Source organism: Belonocnema kinseyi, chromosome 5, assembly GCF_010883055.1.
Source record: "Belonocnema kinseyi isolate 2016_QV_RU_SX_M_011 chromosome 5, B_treatae_v1, whole genome shotgun sequence".
Classification (NCBI taxonomy): domain Eukaryota; kingdom Metazoa; phylum Arthropoda; class Insecta; order Hymenoptera; family Cynipidae; genus Belonocnema; species Belonocnema kinseyi.
Window position 1 is genome coordinate 137,419,826 of NC_046661.1, and position 17,712 is coordinate 137,437,537.

At 26.4% G+C, this 17,712-nt stretch overlaps 1 protein-coding gene across 1 annotated transcript in view; it reads left to right on the forward strand.

Annotated features, from left to right (window-relative positions):
* Window positions 1-17,712, forward strand: part of LOC117172367 — a 504,467-nt gene that overhangs the window by 70,091 nt on the left and 416,664 nt on the right. The gene's annotated exons all lie outside the window — the stretch shown is intronic.

Consider the following 17,712-nt stretch of genomic DNA (forward strand, 5'->3'; position numbering starts at 1 on the left):
GAGAATGATCGGAGAGAAAAGGCGTTGGTGGGGGAAGTATAGAGAGGGGGAAATGTAGGAAAAAGAATTTGGGAAAGGGGTTTTAGTGATGGATTGAAGTTTTCGATAAATATGGAGAACGTTTCGAAGCGAATTGCTTTTTCCATATTGTGTAATGGGAAACGATAACAAAAATGCTTTCTTGTAGAATTCAGGAAAAATTTGGCGCAAAAGGTTTGCATATGGTGCAGAGGCCCTATTTCGATTCCAATTACCGTTAAGAGTAATGGTGCTCGCTCCATCAATGTTAGCGAGGAATGTTTCCTCTCGAGTGAGAGAATAGAGAATCGTTTCAAAGAGAAATTTTACAAAAAATAAATAAAAGTGCATAAAAGAGCTTTCGTTCATTTTATTAAAAATGCGTATGCTCTTAATTTGGTAAAAATTCTAATCTGCCGTCAGCTTTAAAGGCTTTAAATAAATAATAGACTTTACAAGATTTTCCCTATATTCCCCCTTTTCCTCCTGTTATTAAAAGAATTCATATTTTCTTCATCTGTTTTCAAGAAATTTTTCCTTTTTCCCCTTTGCCTTGGGTTTTTGTTTAAAGCCGAACTGAATTAATAAAACCCAATCAGAAACTCCGACTATTTTTAGTTAAAAGTTTATTCTTTTTAATTAAAAAGCATATTATTATATTTTTAGTACTGATTATATCTCTTTTTATTAAAAATTCGATTATTTGCTTGAACAGTTAATTACTTTATCAAAATTTATTTTATTTTTTGGTTGAAAATTAAATTAATGCTGTAAATTCTTTTTGATAGACAAATAATCTTCCTGACGTAAAAATTAAGTTCGTTTTGGAAAGTTGAACTTGTTTGTCGAAAATTTATTTTTGTTGGTTGAAAGTTCTTCTCTTTTATTGAAAATTCAACTATTTTGAGAATAATTCGTTTTTTGAAAATTTCTGGTTAAAAATTTAACTGTTTTGATAGGGAATTCGCATTTTCAGCTTAAAAGAACAACAATTTGTTAGGATTTTATTTCTTGACTGAAAAATTCTTTTTGGTTAAAATATCAAATCTTTTGCTGAACAATTTTTTTGTTGTTTAAAAATTGATATCTTTGGTAGACATTTTATCTTATTTAGTTGAAAATATAACAACTTCTCGTTGTTGAAGATTTAACTTATTGGTTGAAAAAATCTTCTATTTCTTGAAAATAGAATTATTTTTGGTCAATTTAATGATTTTGTTAAAATTGGAACTTTTTCGTTCAAAATATAAGTTGTACATAAAATATAAGTTGAAATTTGTTCTGAAAAATTCGACCGTGAGGTCGAAAATTCATTTTTTTAAAGGTAAATATTTGTTTGGTTAAAAATTATAATATTTTGTTAAATATATAACTATTAGGTGAAAATAAAACTATTTTTTTTGAAAATGTAATGATTTCCTTAATTTTCTTTAAAAAAAAAAACCATTTTTTTTCGCAAACTTAACTGATTGGTTAAAAAATCGTTATTTTGGATAAAAAATTTGTCTGTCTGCAGTGAAAAATATTTTTTTTTTGTTATAAAAGTTTCTTGTTGGAAATTCAACTATTTTCCAAATATAACTGATTGGTTGGTGATTAATTTTTTTGTAACTTCTACTGTTTTATTCTAAATTTATATTTGTATGTTGAAAATTCTACTATTTGGTTGAAAATTAAAAACCGCGTTGTTGAAAATTTAATTATTTTGTTCATTTAACCAAAAAAACATCTTTTTATTCGAAAACTGAACTGTTTTGTTCAAAATTAAATTTTATTAATATAAAATTCGTCCATTTGTATCAAAAATTTATCTTTTTAGTCGAAAACTTTTAAGATTAAAATTCTTCTTTTTTTTTGGTTGAAAATCCAAATATTTGGTTCTAAATTCAACTGCTTGGTTAATAATTTTTTTTCCAAAATTAAACTATTTAATTAAAAATTCATCTTTTTAAGTTAAAAATGCAACTATTTGGATAAAAGTTTATCTATTTTGTGAAAAATTAATTATTTCATTAAAAAATTTTTTTATCGAGGATGAAAATGTTTAGTTAAAAATTGTTTTTATTTTAATGGAAAATTTGTATTTTCGATTCAGAAGTTAATCTTTCCTTTGTAGAAAAGGTCACAGTTGAAAACTTATCCTAGTTATTTGAAAATTGAACTGCTTTTTGACAATTTGATGATTTTATTGAAAATTGAACTGCTTTTTGACAATTTAATGATTTTTTTGAAAATTGAATTATTTTGTTTCAAATTTTACTATTTTTTTATGTTGAAAATTCGACCTTTTGGTCAAATGATGGATGAAAATGGAAGTATTTACTTAAATACGTCTTTTCTGCTGGAAAATTCAACTGTTTTGAAAAAAATAGGACTATTTTGTTGAAAATTGAATTATTGTCAGAAAATTTTTTTGCAATTTTTCGTTAAAAAGTCATCCTTGTTGGTGCAAAATTTAACTGATTAATTCAAATTTCCTGTTTTTGTGTAGAATGTTCGTCTTTTTGGATTGAAAATTAATATTTTTTGGTATAAAAGGTCCTAGTTGGATAGATTATCTAGATTATCTGGGTAGGTTGAAAACTCAACCATTTTTCCTTACATTTTAATGGTCTTGCTTTAAATTCAACTATGTTGTTTGAAATGTAACTGTTTTTAGTTAAATTTTGTTGTTGTTTATTGATTAATTTTTTTGTTAAAATATATTTTTGCAATTTAGTTTAAAATTCACCATGTTTTTTTAACAATTTAATAATTTTGTTCAAAATTGAACTATTTTGTTAAAATTAAACTTTTTTTGGTTGAATTTTGTGTTTGTAAAATTCAGTCAATTGATGCAAAATTCATTTCTGTAGATTGAAAAGTCTAATGTTTTGTTTGAAAATAAATGATTTTGTTAAAAAATCAACTTTTTTTAAAGTTCTCTTTTTTTGGTCGAGAATTTAAGTGTTTAGTTAAAAATTCGTATTTTTTCATAGACAATTTTTCCTGTTAGATTTTAAATTAAGGTTTTTCGATAGAAAATGTCTTGGTTGAAAATTTATGTTTGTAGGATGAAAATTCAACTGATTGGTTAAAACTTAAACCATTTGTTTCTAATTACAACTGTATGGTTGTAGTTAATTTTTGTTTTAAATTCAACTGTTTGATTACAAATTCAGTCAATTGACAATTCATCTCTTTAGGTAGAAAATTAATATTTTTTTATTAAAAATTCAACTATTTCATTAAAAATGCAATATATTTTAATTTGAAATATGGCACCTATAAATTCATTTTATTTTAAAAAATACATCCCCCCATTTTTAAAAAAATCACCTAAATTCCTCTATTTTGAGTCTTTATAAGATTATAGCATTATTTTTTTTGTAACTAAAAGGAAGAGAAAAAATAAATTTAGAGCAGGAAAATTCACGAGATGTCACTCTGTCTGTATTTGAATGTCTTATTCATTAAATGTTCGTCGACAACTGCCATTGAACCAAGGTACAGGGAGGGAAACGAGAAATGCTTTAATGAGTCAAGAACGAGCTCAGGGAAATCTTCACAACTGGGAGAGAAATTACTTTTTCGCATACAGTAGTGACAGAATATTCGAGATAGGAATCACGACACACGAACAAAGTGCACTTTAAAAATTCTCACATTCAAAATTTACATTTCGCTCTCCAGCCTTTTTAAAACATTCTTTTAACCCTTTTGGTTTTAAAGGTGGTTTTAAATTTCTAGAAAAAATAAGAAAACTCACTCTCCTAAAATAAACCAGTGATATATTACTGTTTTCGAGTTATCAGTTTAATCAGTGAGCTTCACTGGTTTAATCAGTGAGGCTCACTGGTTTAATCAGTGAACTTCATTTGTTTAATCGGTGAGGTTCATTTGTTTAATCAGTGAGATTCACTAGTTTAGGCGTTGAGGTTTATTTTTTAATCATGGAGCTTTACTGGTTTAATCAGTTCCTTTCACTGGTTTAATCAGTGAACTTCATTTGTTTAATCAGTGAGCTTCATTTGTTTAATCAGTGAGATTCACTAGTTTAGGCAATGAGGTTTATTTTTTAATCATGGAGCTTTACTGGTTTAATCAGTTCCTTTCACTGGTTTAATCAGTCTCTTTCACTGGTTTAATCATTGAGGTTCACTGGTTTAAGCAGTACATTTTACTCGTTTAATAAATGAGCTGCACTTGTTTAATCTGTGACCTTCACTTGTTTAGCTATTATGGTTTACTGGTTCAATTAAGGAGTTCCACTGGTTTACTCATTGCAGTTTACTGATCTAAGTAATAAGGTTCAATTGTCTAATCAGTGAGCCTCATTTGTTTAATCAGTGAACCACTGGCTTAAACAGTGAGATAAACTGGTTTAAGCATTGAGATTCACCAGTTTAAGCATTGAGCTTTACTGGTTTAATCATTGAGGTTTACTGGTCTAAGCATTAAGGTTCACTGGTTTAAGCAGTGAGTTTCACTGGTTTAACCAGCGAGCTTTTTTTGTTTAATCAGTGAACTACTGGTTCAAAGAGTGAGATAAACTGGTTTAAACAGTGAGATGCACTGGTTTAAGCATTGAGGTTTACTGATTTAATCATAGAGCTTTACTGTTTTAATCAGTGATGTTTACTGATTTAATCATGGAGCTTTACTGGTTTAACCAGTTCCTTTCACTGGTTTAAGCATAAGGTTCACTGGTTTAAGCAGTGAGCTTCACTGGTTTAATTAGTAATGGTGTTTTAGTGAATTGACTTATTGATTCACCCAGTTAAAATCAGATTGATAATTCAAAATACTGATTAAACCAGTGACAATTTCACTGGTTCAGTGTCAGAGAGCACACTTGATTTAAAAAAATTTATTGTACGGAAATTGTTTATTTTATAACCTTTTAAATTATTGTTTAGGGACCACCCATAAGGGATCGTCCATCAACCGTACCAATTTATTATTTATTATATCAGATTTTTCGTTCGGAATGCATCTTGTTTGTTTGCAAATTCCATTGAAAACTTAGTTATTCCATTTTTATAAAAATTAATATTTTGGGTTAAAAAGTCATCTTTTGGGTTAAAATTTTGTTTAAAGTTTCATCATTTTAGTTGAGAATTCATCTCCTTTACTAAAAATGTAACTATTTTGTTGAGAATTAGTTTTCGTTTTCTTTTTTTGTTGTTATTTTTTTTTCACTAAAAATGTAACTATTTCAGATTTGATTGAAAATGAATATTTTTTATCAAATACGTTTTTTCTGCATGAAAATTTATGTATCTTGTTAAAAACTAGTCTTTTTGGTTAAAAATAAATCTTCTTGGTTGAAATTTCATCCTTTTGAATTAAAAATGTAACTATTTCGGTCCAAATTGACCTGGTTTTCTGGAGGATTCAACTATTTGGTATAAAATTAAATTTATTCAGTTGAAAATTAATCTTTTTTTTTTGGTTAAAATACATTTTTTTAACTAAAAATGTAGCTATTTGTCAGATGAAGATTCATCCTTTGCGGTTAAAAATGCAAATTCTTTGTTATAAATTAACCTGGTTTGGTTGAAGAATCAACGACTTTATAGCAAACTAAGTTATTCTGTTGAAAATTACCTTTTTCGTAAATTATTTTTATAAAAATTTAACTTCTTGGTAGAAATTTAATTTTTTTGTTGAAAAAATTATGTTTTAAAGTTGAAAACCCAACCGTTTTGTAGATAATTAATTTTTTGAGGTTTTTGAAATTCAAACATTAGGTTGAAAATTTAATTATTTGGTTAAAGATGCAACTGTTTCGTCTGTAATTTTTTTAAAAATTAAATTATTTAGTTACAATTTTTGTCTTTTTTAGTCGAAAAGTAAAATACTTTGTTGAAAATTGAACAAGATTAATTTTGAAAATTTATATTTATGTTAAAAAGTTATATTTTGTTGACAGTTACTTTTTTGTTATTACAGATTCACAATTTTATTTGAAAATTCATCTCTCTTTGAAAAATTAAGGGTTTTGTTAAAAAAAATTGGTTATTAAAAATTTTTTAAATTGATCTTTTCTTTTATAGTTGACATTTTTCAATCTTAAATCCTTTTTGGTTGAAAATTGAAAGATTTGGTTAAAAATTAATCTGTTTTGGTTGGAAAATGAACTTTTTTGTTGAAAATTCATATTTTTAGTTGTAAATTCAACTATTTAGTTAAAAATTATTTTTTTTAGTTTTATTCAATAGGTTGAAAGTTCGTTTTTTTAAATTCATTTTTTTTACCCAGAATTTGGACTTCTATTTTTGGTTAAAATAAATTTTTTTTATTTGAAAATTGATCTATTTTGTAAAAAATTCGTCTGTTTGACTAGATTATTCAAAAATTTGGTAGAAATTAATCACTTTCGTTGAAAATTAACTTTATTGTTGAAAATTCATATTTCTTATTTGTAAATTCAACTGTGGTTAAAAATTTGTCTTTTTTAGTTTAATTCAATATTTTCAAAGTTATTTTTTTTAAATTAATTTTTTTAACTAAAAGATTGAACTATTCTGTTTTTGGTTTCAAAAAATCTGTTATAGTTAAATATTAAACTATTTGGTTTGAAATTTGGGTTAGAATTTTTGTTTCAATTTTAATATCTTTTGTTGAAAATCTCGACCGTTTGATTGCACTTTGTACGTTAAAAATACAACTATTTTGTATAATTATCATTTTTTAAAATGAAATTTCAACTAGTTTGTTGAAATTTCCTCCTTTTGGATTCAAAATAAACTTTTTTTAAATTACAATATTATATTTATTGTTATTCAATTGTTTTTGGTTGAAGCTTACATTTTGTCGGCACAAAATTTCAGTTTTTGTCAAAAAATGCATCTATTTTGTGGAAAGTTTAATTATTATGTTGAAAATTCAACTTTTTTGTTAAAAAGTCATCATTTTTGTTGAAATTTCAACTACTTGGTTCAAATTGAACCCAAATTTAAAAGATTCAATTTTATGCTTCAAGATTTAAATCCTTGATTGAAAATGAACTTTCTGGTCCAAAATTATTATTTAAATTATTTAAATAAAAAAATATTTAAATACTAGTAATAAAAATATTTGTAATCAACTAAAAATGTAGCCTCTGTTTACCGAATTTGACAACTTGATCGAAAATCGAATTTTTTAAAGTTCCAATTAATCAAAATCCAAATCCGTGAAATCGTTGGTTTATTTTCTCTCTGGACAGAGTAATAGGAGACCGAGCTTGTACACACAAAAAAAACGAAAGAGAATGCGCGAATTTTGTAATTCGATTATCGTTTCGCTACGAATTTCTCTCTCGATTGTTATCCCAGTTTGTTTATACGCGTTTTCCAACGAATGTAGAATTATTATTTTAAACTGCTAGGAACGAAAAGTAATAACAAATCCAATAACCAGCTTTTCAATTCTAATATTTTTATATTTGACATTAAAATGGAATAGTATACTTTTATTTGGATGAATGTATAAAATAATTACGGTTGAATGTGCTGACTTTAATTTTTGATGATGTTTAAATAGCTTATTTGTAGAATTTAATTAAAATTGAAGTTATTGATATAGCTTGCTTATAGGTCCCTTGTCAAGTGATAGAGGTCACGCTTTGGTCAGCCAGACGAGATATTAACTTCCCAGGAGCTTTAATTAAAATTGGTTCACGTTTTGACTTCTGTGAAATGTGATACTCCTAATTATAATATTTTAAAGAAATAAAAATAATGAATTAAATTCCTCTTTTTGGTAGAAAAGTTCTTAGTTGAAAATTCATCTTTCTTGGTTAAAAAATTAAACATTTAGTTGAACATTCAACTATTTGGTTCTAAACACAACTGTTTGGTTGATAATTAAATCTTTTGCTTAAAATTGAACTATTGAATTGAAATTTAATTATTTAATAATTATTAAATCAAATTTAATTGAATTATTTTGTTAAAAAGTCATTTTTGGTCGCAAATTAAACAATTTTGTTGTAAATTTATCTTTTTGAATAGAAATATTAGCCTTTCGGATTGAAAATTAATCGATTTTGGCAAATTTAATGATTTTGTTGAACCTTCAACGATTTGGTTGACAATTGTCAACCAATTTATGAATTTCCTTGTAAATTATTCTTTTTGTCGAAAATTAATCTTCTTGATTGAAAATTCAACTACTTGATCGAAAGTTAAACTGCTTTGTTAAAAGTTTATTGTTGTTGGTTTAAAGTTCTTCTTTTGTGTTTAAAATTTAACAATTTTGCGAAAAATCCGTTTACTTTTGTTGGAAAATAAATTTTTTCAATTACACTTTTAGGCTTGAAATTCGCAGAAAATTTAACTATTTGATTCAAAGTTAACATTCTACTTAAACATTCATATTTTAAGGTCACATTTTTTTTTTTTATATAAAATTATAAATTTTTGGCTTCAAAGTTTAACAATTTAATTAAATTTTTCCCCTCTGGACAGAATAATACATTTGGTTGAAAATTCAGTTTATTTGTTGAAAATTCATCTTTTTGATTTAAAAATTAATTTCTTTTGATAAAAATTTTATAATTTTTCGGCGAAACTCTTTTTTTTATCGAAAATTGATTAGTTTGAGGAAAAATCAACCCTTTGTATTAAAAATTAAACTGTCTTTTACATTTTTTTTGCCATCATAATTCATCATTTTGATAGAAAACTTCTTGGTTGAAATTCTGCTTTCTTGGTTCAAATTTTAACTACTTTGTTAAAAATTATATATTTTTTTTTGGTTGCAGATAATTTTTTTTACTTAAAAGCTAACTATTTCTTTTTAAATTAAAAATTAATATTTTTTAGTTGAAAATAAAACTATCTTGTTTAGCATGTTATTTTTGGTGAACAATTTGGTTATAAATTAAACTGTTAAGTTGAAAATTAAATTGTTTGTTAAGAATTAATATTTTTTGTTTAAATTTAACTACTAATTTGAAAATTAATCTTCTAGGTTGAAAATAATTCTTCCTAGCTGAAAGATGATCTTTTTGGGTTTTAAAATAACTGTTTTGTTGTAAAAAATGTTGGATAAAAATGCAACTGTTTGGATAGAAATAAATCGGTCAACCACTTTGTTAAAAATTAATTTTGTTGTTGTTGAAGATTCATCTCTTCGGTTAAAAATTAGGTTAAAAACTTAGGTTAAAAATCTACTTTTTAGCTTGAAAGCTCTGTTGTTAAACAATTCATCTTTTTGGGTTGAAAATAATTATTCTCCGTCAAAAATGTATCTTTTTATGTTAAAAATTTCATTGTTTTTTCAAAAATTAATTTTTTATCTCTAAAAATTTAACTGTTTTGTGGAAAATCCGTCTCTTTGATTGAAAAATGTGACAATTTGATTCCATTTTTTTTCGTTTCTGGACAGACAAATTTTTCTTGGTTGAAAAAGATTTTTAAAAGGTATAATAAAAATGCAAGATGCCTGGAGTATGGCAAAATTTTAATCCAGAGAATGCTAAGAGCTTCGTAATTTTCCTGCTGATTTGAATGCTTTCGAATGGGACAATGAAGAGATTTGGAAAGAATCCTGCAACTTAAGGTCTCGAGAGACTCAATTACACGCCATGTTCAGGAAAAGTGGCTACTGAAAAAAAGTAATCAGTTTAATAGAAATTAATTGAAGATGCATCCGCAGCTCCTAAGGCTTTTAAAATAGATGCTTCGGGAAAGAAAACACCTGACCACTTTACGCAAAATTTGCCTTAACTATTTACCCGGAAAATTGAAAATGATTATTCAACTGGAAAATAAATGAGCGCGATTATTTCTTTTTCAACTCTCTCATTTTTAAAATCCAAATATATAATCAACATTAATCACTACTCTTTGTATTTCATAGTATCTATCATCTCAAATAATGGAAAAGAAAAGCAAGGACAACATTGTTTATAATTAATAAAAATTGATAACTTTTATTATTTTAAATATTAAATAGTTTACTATTCTATAATTTTTGGAGAGACGGAAAAAAAATCTGCCTCAGTCAGGATTTGAACCCGAAACGCCACTATACATGAGGGAGCATTAGCCAATTACACTAACATAATCCAAATTTGTCGGAAGATTCGAAAATTTCTTTATTTTCAAACTATTCAATTTATAATACTTGAAAATTTAATTTTCTTCCATTTTTCATTTTCTTTAATTTACAAAAATTGAGAATACTGTTTTCTTCCATTCTTAATTTTATTCTAAATTTTAAACTCTGAAGAAAATTTTCTTTTCAATTATTGAATTTAGAACAGTAAAGAATTAAATTTTTCTTAATTTACAATTTTCTTAATTATACAATTTGATTCAATTGGCACAGTTTAAGATTAAATTTTTTCGACAATAAACTGTAGCATAATCCGAAATTGTACAAAGGTTCTAAATTTTTTTTATTTTCAACAGTTGAAGTTTCTAAAGTTTAATTTTCTTCAAATTTCTATTTTTTTCAATTTCCAACACTTGAAAATGCAATTTTCTTCAATTTTCGTCTTTCTTTCATTTCTAACAATGGAAACTCAATTTTCTTAAAGTTTCAATTTTATTCTACTTCAGCTATTTATTTTAAAAAGTTTTATTTTCGACTTTGAAAAAATTTGACATTTTCTACTTTAAAACTGCAGTAAATGGAGAATGCAATTTTAACAGCTGAATTTAAATTATTTGAAAATTAAATGTCACTTTATTTTCGATTTGCAATTTTATTCAATTTTAATCTTCTTTATTTTCAACGTTCAAACTTTTAAATTTTTAAGTCTTGAAATCTGACGAAAATGGACAATTTAATTTTAAATTGTTGAATTTATAAAGAGTTGAAAATGCAGTTTTAATACATTTTCAATTCTCTTCATTTTTCAATTTTATTAAATTTAAGCAATTCAAAAAAATTGAATTTTATTCGACGAAAAACGTAATATAATCCAAAATTGAAGAAATATTCTAATATTTCTTCATTTTGCACAATTGAATTTTCGAAAGTTAAATTCTAAACTCTTGATAATTGGAAGATTTCAGTTAAATTTAAATTTAAAAATTCAATTTACAACAGTTTGGCTCTACAACATGTGAAAATTCATTCTTTTCTTTTATTTCCAACAATTCAAAATTCAATTTTCTACAATTTCAATTTTCTTCAATTTCAAATGTAAAAAATTCAATTTTTTCAATTTTCTCTCATTACCAACAGTTAAAAATTCAAGGGTCTACAGTTACAATTTTCTTCAATTTCAAATTTTAAAAATGCAACTTTCTCGGACGAAAAACACTAACATAATCTAAAATTGTTTAAAGATTCTAAATATTGTTCAAATTATAATGATTTTTGCTCTAAAATACCAATTTACAGTTTAAAATGCAAGCCTAACCGAATATTGCTAAAGGTCATGAATAATATCTGATAATTTATTATTGGAAATACCCATTTTCGATGTAAATTGCTAAGCGCTAACATAACCTAAAATTGTTGAAAATTGGGAACCCTCACGATTTGTGATTGAAAATGCTGATTTCCGATGAAAAAACTACCACAATCTAAAAATTTTAGATATTTTGAGTCTTCTTTGAAACTTATGATTTTCAATTAAAATTCTGAATACTAATTTCCAGCGGAAAGCACTAAAATAAAAGATGTATAATATGTTCAATAAATATTAGATAATTAAAAAAAAGTTATAACTAATCGCGCAAGAGTGTTAAAATCACAAGTGTTTCTCATTTTGCAATCTAATCTAATCATTTAAGATTAAAAGTATCCATTTCTCGTGCAAAGCGCTAACATAACCTAAAATTGTTAAAAATTTGTAATTTTGGCGATTTTGGCTGAAACATTCTAATTTCAGATAACAAAAAGCCAACACAATCTAGATTTTTTAGAAGTTTTATATCTTCTTTGATACTTAATGATTTCAAATTAAAATTAAAAAAAAAACTAATTTCCAGCGAAAAGCACTAATTTAAAAGATGTATAATATCTTCAGTAATTTATCAGATCATTTAAAAAAGATCAAATTAAGCACACAAGAGTATTAAAATCACGAATATTTCTTATTTTGCAATCTAATCTAATCATTTAAGATTAAAAATATCCATTTCTCGTGCAAAGCGCTAACATAACCTAAAATTGTTAAAAATTTGTAATTTTGGCGATTTTGGCTGAAACATTCTAATTTCAGATAACAAAAAGCCAACACAATCTAGATTTTTTAGAAGTTTTATATCTTCTTTGATACTTAATGATTTCAAATTAAAATTAAAAAAAAAACTAATTTCCAGCGAAAAGCACTAATTTAAAAGATGTATAATATCTTCAGTAATTTATCAGATCATTTAAAAAAGATCAAATTAAGCACACAAGAGTATTAAAATCGCGAATATTTCTTATTTCGCTATCTAATCTAATAATTTCTTATTAAAAATATCCATTTTCGGTATAAAGCGTTAACATAATCTATAATTATTGAAAATTGGGAATCTTGAAGATTTTTGCTTAAAATTTATAATTTTCGTTGAAAAAACTAACAGAACCTAATATTTCTAACTATTTTAAGCTTTCATGAAATTTATATCCATTTCTGGTGTATAGCACTAACATAACCTACATTTGTTGAAAATTGGGAATATTGACGATTTTCGCTAAAAAATGCTAATTTCCGGTGAAAAAAACTAACACAATATAATTTTTGTTAGACATTTCGAGTCTCTTTTTTGAAACTTATAATTTTAAATTAAAATTCTTGTTGAAAATACTAATTTCGAGCGAGAAGCACTAAAATAAAAAATTATAATATTTTTAATAATTCGTTAAATAATTTAAATAATTTAAAAACTTAAAATAGAGCGCGCAAGTGTATTAAAATCTCAAATGTTTCTCAATTCGCAATCTAATCTAATAATTTATTATTAAAAATACTCCTTTCCGGTGTAAAGCGATAACATAACCTAAAATTGTTGAAAATCCATAATGTAGATAATTTTTGTTTGAAAATGCGAATTGTTGGTGAAAATTTTGGTGTAGAAAACAAAAATCCTCTTACAAACTTTATCATTTTATATAAATGTTGGTCAATTCCCTCAAAGGTTTCTAGGCTTTTTATTATGAAAAGGATTTATTTGTCGATTTGGTTTGCAAATTTTTCAATTGTTTTGAAAAATAATTTCTTCTGTTTTTATCATATTATTATTATTATTATTATTATTATTATTCTACAATTATTATTCTATTTACGGAATGTTATAGAACATGAATAATTTATTAGTGAATAATTTACGGCTGAATATAATTTGAATAAATATTTAAAAATCAAGTCCGTCCCAGGAACTGGAACAGAAAGGAATGAATATTTATCGAGAGAAAAGACAGTTATTGGCAAGGACTTGAAAACTGGAAAAAAAATTACTTCGGGATTAAAATTAGAAAGTTTTAGTTAACTTTCAAGTAAGACCTAATCATACAATTCGCGGGAGGTCGTCGGCAGAAGTTGGAACGCGAAAAAAATCGTAGTTTCTGGAAATTTCCATAGAAACTAATAAGTACGACCCAGAAAGTGTTCTCTATTCTTTCCACATTCTCATTCTTTTTATTAATCTATCTTTTTTTTATCCTTTCTCGTCTCTTTTCGAGACTTTCTTTTTCCTTTCTTATCTTTTCTGGTACCTCTTTTTAGAACTAGGAGTCGTCAGGCTGTACATTAGCGATGAGATCTGCAATTCCTTGGCCCCGGTGATATAGCAAAAAGAAAATCGAAATTTTAGTAGAAATGAGATTTCGATTTGATAAAACTAAAAAAAAAACACCTTCGAATTTGTCCCGGTAGAAGTTGGACGCAATTTATCAAACTAAAGCTTTTAGTCTTCTAATTGGCTTTTTAGTAATATTATTGAAATAATTCAGAAGATTTTGAAGATTCCGCAATGATTTCAAAAGACATTGCAAAGATTTCAAAGATTTCAAAAGATTTAAAATTTTAAAGACTTTGCAAATATCTTAAAGATTAAAATATATAAAGAAGATTTCAAAGATCTCAAAATTTGTTCAAAAAATTTACAAAGATTTCACAAGGATTCCAAAAGATTTCGAAGATTTCAAAGGATATCAGAATTTATAAAAGACTTCTTAAAGATTTTAAAGATCACAAAATACTTTAGAAGATTTCAAAGATTTCATAAAGTTTCTGAATTCACAATGATTTCAAAGATATCACAATGATTCCAAAAGATTTCAAAGATTTCAAAAGATTTAAGATTTCAAAGACTTTACAAATATCTTAAAGATTAAAATATATAAAGAAGATTTCAAAGATCTCAAAATTTGTTCAAAAAATTTACAAAGATTTCACAAGGATTCCAAAAGATTTCGAGGATTTCAAAGGATTTCAGAAATTTTAAAAGAATTCTTAAAGTTTTTAAAGATCACAAAATACTTTAGAAGATTTCAAAAATTTCATAAAGTTTCTGAATTCACAATGATTTCAAAGATATCACAATGATTCCAAAAGATTTCAAAGATTTCAAAAGATTTAAGATTTCAAACACTTTACAAATATCTTAAAGATTAAAATATATAAAGAAGATTTTAAAGATCTCAAAATTTGTTACAAAAATTTACAAAGATTTCACAAGGATTCCAAAAGATTTCGAGGATTTCAGAAATTTTAAAAGAATTCTTAAAGTTTTTAAAGATCACAAAATACTTTAGAAGATTTCAAAGATTTCATAAAGATTCTGAATTCACAAAGATTTCACAAGGATCTGAAAAGATTTCGAAGATTTCAAAAGATTTCAGAAGTTTAAAAAGACTCCTCAAAGATTTTAAAGATAAAAAAATACTTTATAAGATTTCAAAGAGATTTCAAAAGATTCTGAATTCACAAAGATTTCACAAAGATTTCACAAGGATTCCAAAAGATTTCGAAGATTTTAAATGATTTCAGAACATTTCAAAGACTCCACAAAGATTTTAAAGATTACAAAATTTATTAGACTATTTCAAAGATTTCATAAAGATTCTGAATTCATAAAGATTTTTAAGTTTTGACAAAGATTCTAAATTCACAAGGCTTGAAAGATCTCACAAAGATTGAAAAAGTTTTTAGAAGTTTTAAAAGACTTCACAAAGATTTTAATTTTAAAATATTTCGAAAGGTTTTAGAAGATATCAAAAATTTCGAAGATTCCAAAAGATTATGAAGATTTCAAAGATTTCAAAAAGATTTCAAATTTTTTAAGAATATTTCAAAGACTTTACAGATATTTTGAAGATTACAAAATATTTCAGAAGATTTCAAAGATTTCAAAAGCTTACAAAAGATTTCACAATGGCTTACAAAGATTTCGACAGACTTTAAAATTTTTTAAACATTTCACAAAAATGTTGAAATTGAAAAAGATTTAAGAAGATTTCAAAAGATTTTAACGATTACATCAATAAAATTTAAAACCCTTGACAACCTTTTTTCCAGATTTCAGAAATATTGTAAGATTTTCGAAAAAAATTAGCAAGGATTTAAAAAGAATTCAAAGATTTTATAAAGAATCCCAAAGATTTCCAAAAATTTCAGCATAATTTAAAGATTTCAAAGATTCCAAATGTTCTAAAGGTTCCAAAAGATTTCACAAAGATTTCAACGATTACACGAATGTTTCAAAAGGTTTCACAAATTTCCCAAAACATTTCAGAACATTATAGAAGATTTTAAAGATTTCAAAGATATTCGCAATGATTAAAAATAATCTCAAAAAATCCACAAAGATTTCAAAAAATTTGAAAGATTTCTAAAATTTTAAATAAATTGGGAAATATTAAAAAATATTTCACGAAGATTCAAAAAGGATTTACAAAGATTGCAACGATTACATCAATGTTTCAAACATTTTTACAAATTTCACGTAGATCACAAAACACTCCAAAATATTTCAGAAATATTTTTAAAATTTTCCATAGATTTGGAAAGGTTTCAAAGATTGCACAAAGATTCAAAAAGATTTCAGATTTCTAAAGATTTATTAATTAAAAATATTAAAGATTTTCCGAAGATTAAAAAAATGACCAAAGTTCTCAAAATATTTCACAAATATTTAAAAAAATTTTATAAAATGTCAGAGTTCAAGGTAATTAACAAAAATTTTAAACCATCTCACAAATTTCAAAGATTAAACAAAGATTCTAAAAGATTTCAAGGTTTTTGAAAGATATCAGAGGTTTTAGAAGATTTCAAAAGTTGTTACAGAATTTCGCAATAATTCCAAAGATTTCAAAAGATTTTGGAAAATTTCAAAGGTTTCATAGAAATTCTCAAAGATTTCAAAATATTTCACAAAGATTCCAAGGATTCCAAAAGATTTTAAAGACATCAAAAGAGTTAAAAGGAATTCATAAACATTGCAAAAAATATGAAAGAAATCCACAACATTCGTAATTTAGCAAACTTTTACAGGTCTCTTAGGTCTTGTGTCAACCCTGTTGGAACAATTTTCAGAATTCCTTTTGAGAATATTTTTTTGCTTAAAAAATTAAGTGATCAGAACTCTAGCCCCCTATTTTCTGTTTTTGATGTTGGCGAGATCCATAAATCGGGATGTGATTGAGTTAGTTGTGAGGAAGAACTCCTAAAAGGAAGTCGACTGTGACGTTAGTTCCCGTTTCTGTAATTAACGACCCTCTCGTTCAATACTCTATCCCTTAAAGGGTAGCTCAAAGCGTTTAGAGTTTTGAATAGCCCCTTTGGGAAACTAGATCTCGTTACTGATCCTTCTTTGAAACTCGAAGATTTTACTGTAACAAGCAATATTGTTGCCCTAGAGCTATTAAATTAGTTTGGTAGCATATTATATCCTTGAAATGCCCCCTTACATTATTTCCCTCCCCTACTCCCCTTTCTCCTACTTCTCCTTCCACTCCATAATTCCCCTCCTCTCACTGCCCTACCGCTCTTCCCTTCCCCTACTCCTTCTACCATTTTTCATCCTACTTCCTTCTCCTCTGCTTTTCCTCTTCTAAATTACTCTTCTGCTCCCATCTCCCTTTATCACTCCACCATCACTCACTTGCTCTTCCCTACTCAATCGCATTTCTCTACTATCCCTCACTTTACATCCCATACTTGTCCTTCCTCTTGCCCACTTTCTCTCATTTCCATTTCCCCTTAATTCCTGACTTCATCTTACTTCCTCACTTACTCTGCTTCCCCTCACGGGAAAAATGTACGGCGGAAAGAGACGCGACACTATAAAGGTTTCTGTAAGAGGGTTACGAAACCATAGAAATTATTTAAAGTAGGTGACATGCGCCTTCAATAAGGGACTTTGTAGCTGATTAAGATATCAATTAAGCCGTCTAATGAACCCCTATTATCCACAGTCCTTCAGTGTCAGATCCTGTATTATCACCTCTTCTGACTTCCCTTTCACTCACCACCCCATACTTTGTCTCCTCCATTTCACCTCCTTCAATGTTGTTCCCTTCTTAACACTTCCTTCACTTCTCTTCTCCTTCCGTCGCTCCTCCCCTAATTTCCCTCCTCTCACTGCCGCTCTCCTCTTCTACGCTACCACTCTTTACTTGCGCTTCAACCCACCACTTTTCTGCTCTACCCTTTCTCTACGTCTCCCTCCACACTCTTTCCCAATTACGCCCCTATCCCACTTTCTGAAAGCACTCCACCTTTACTTCCTCTCAACTCACTTCCTCTCTCCTCGCATTGACCCTCCCCTACTTCCC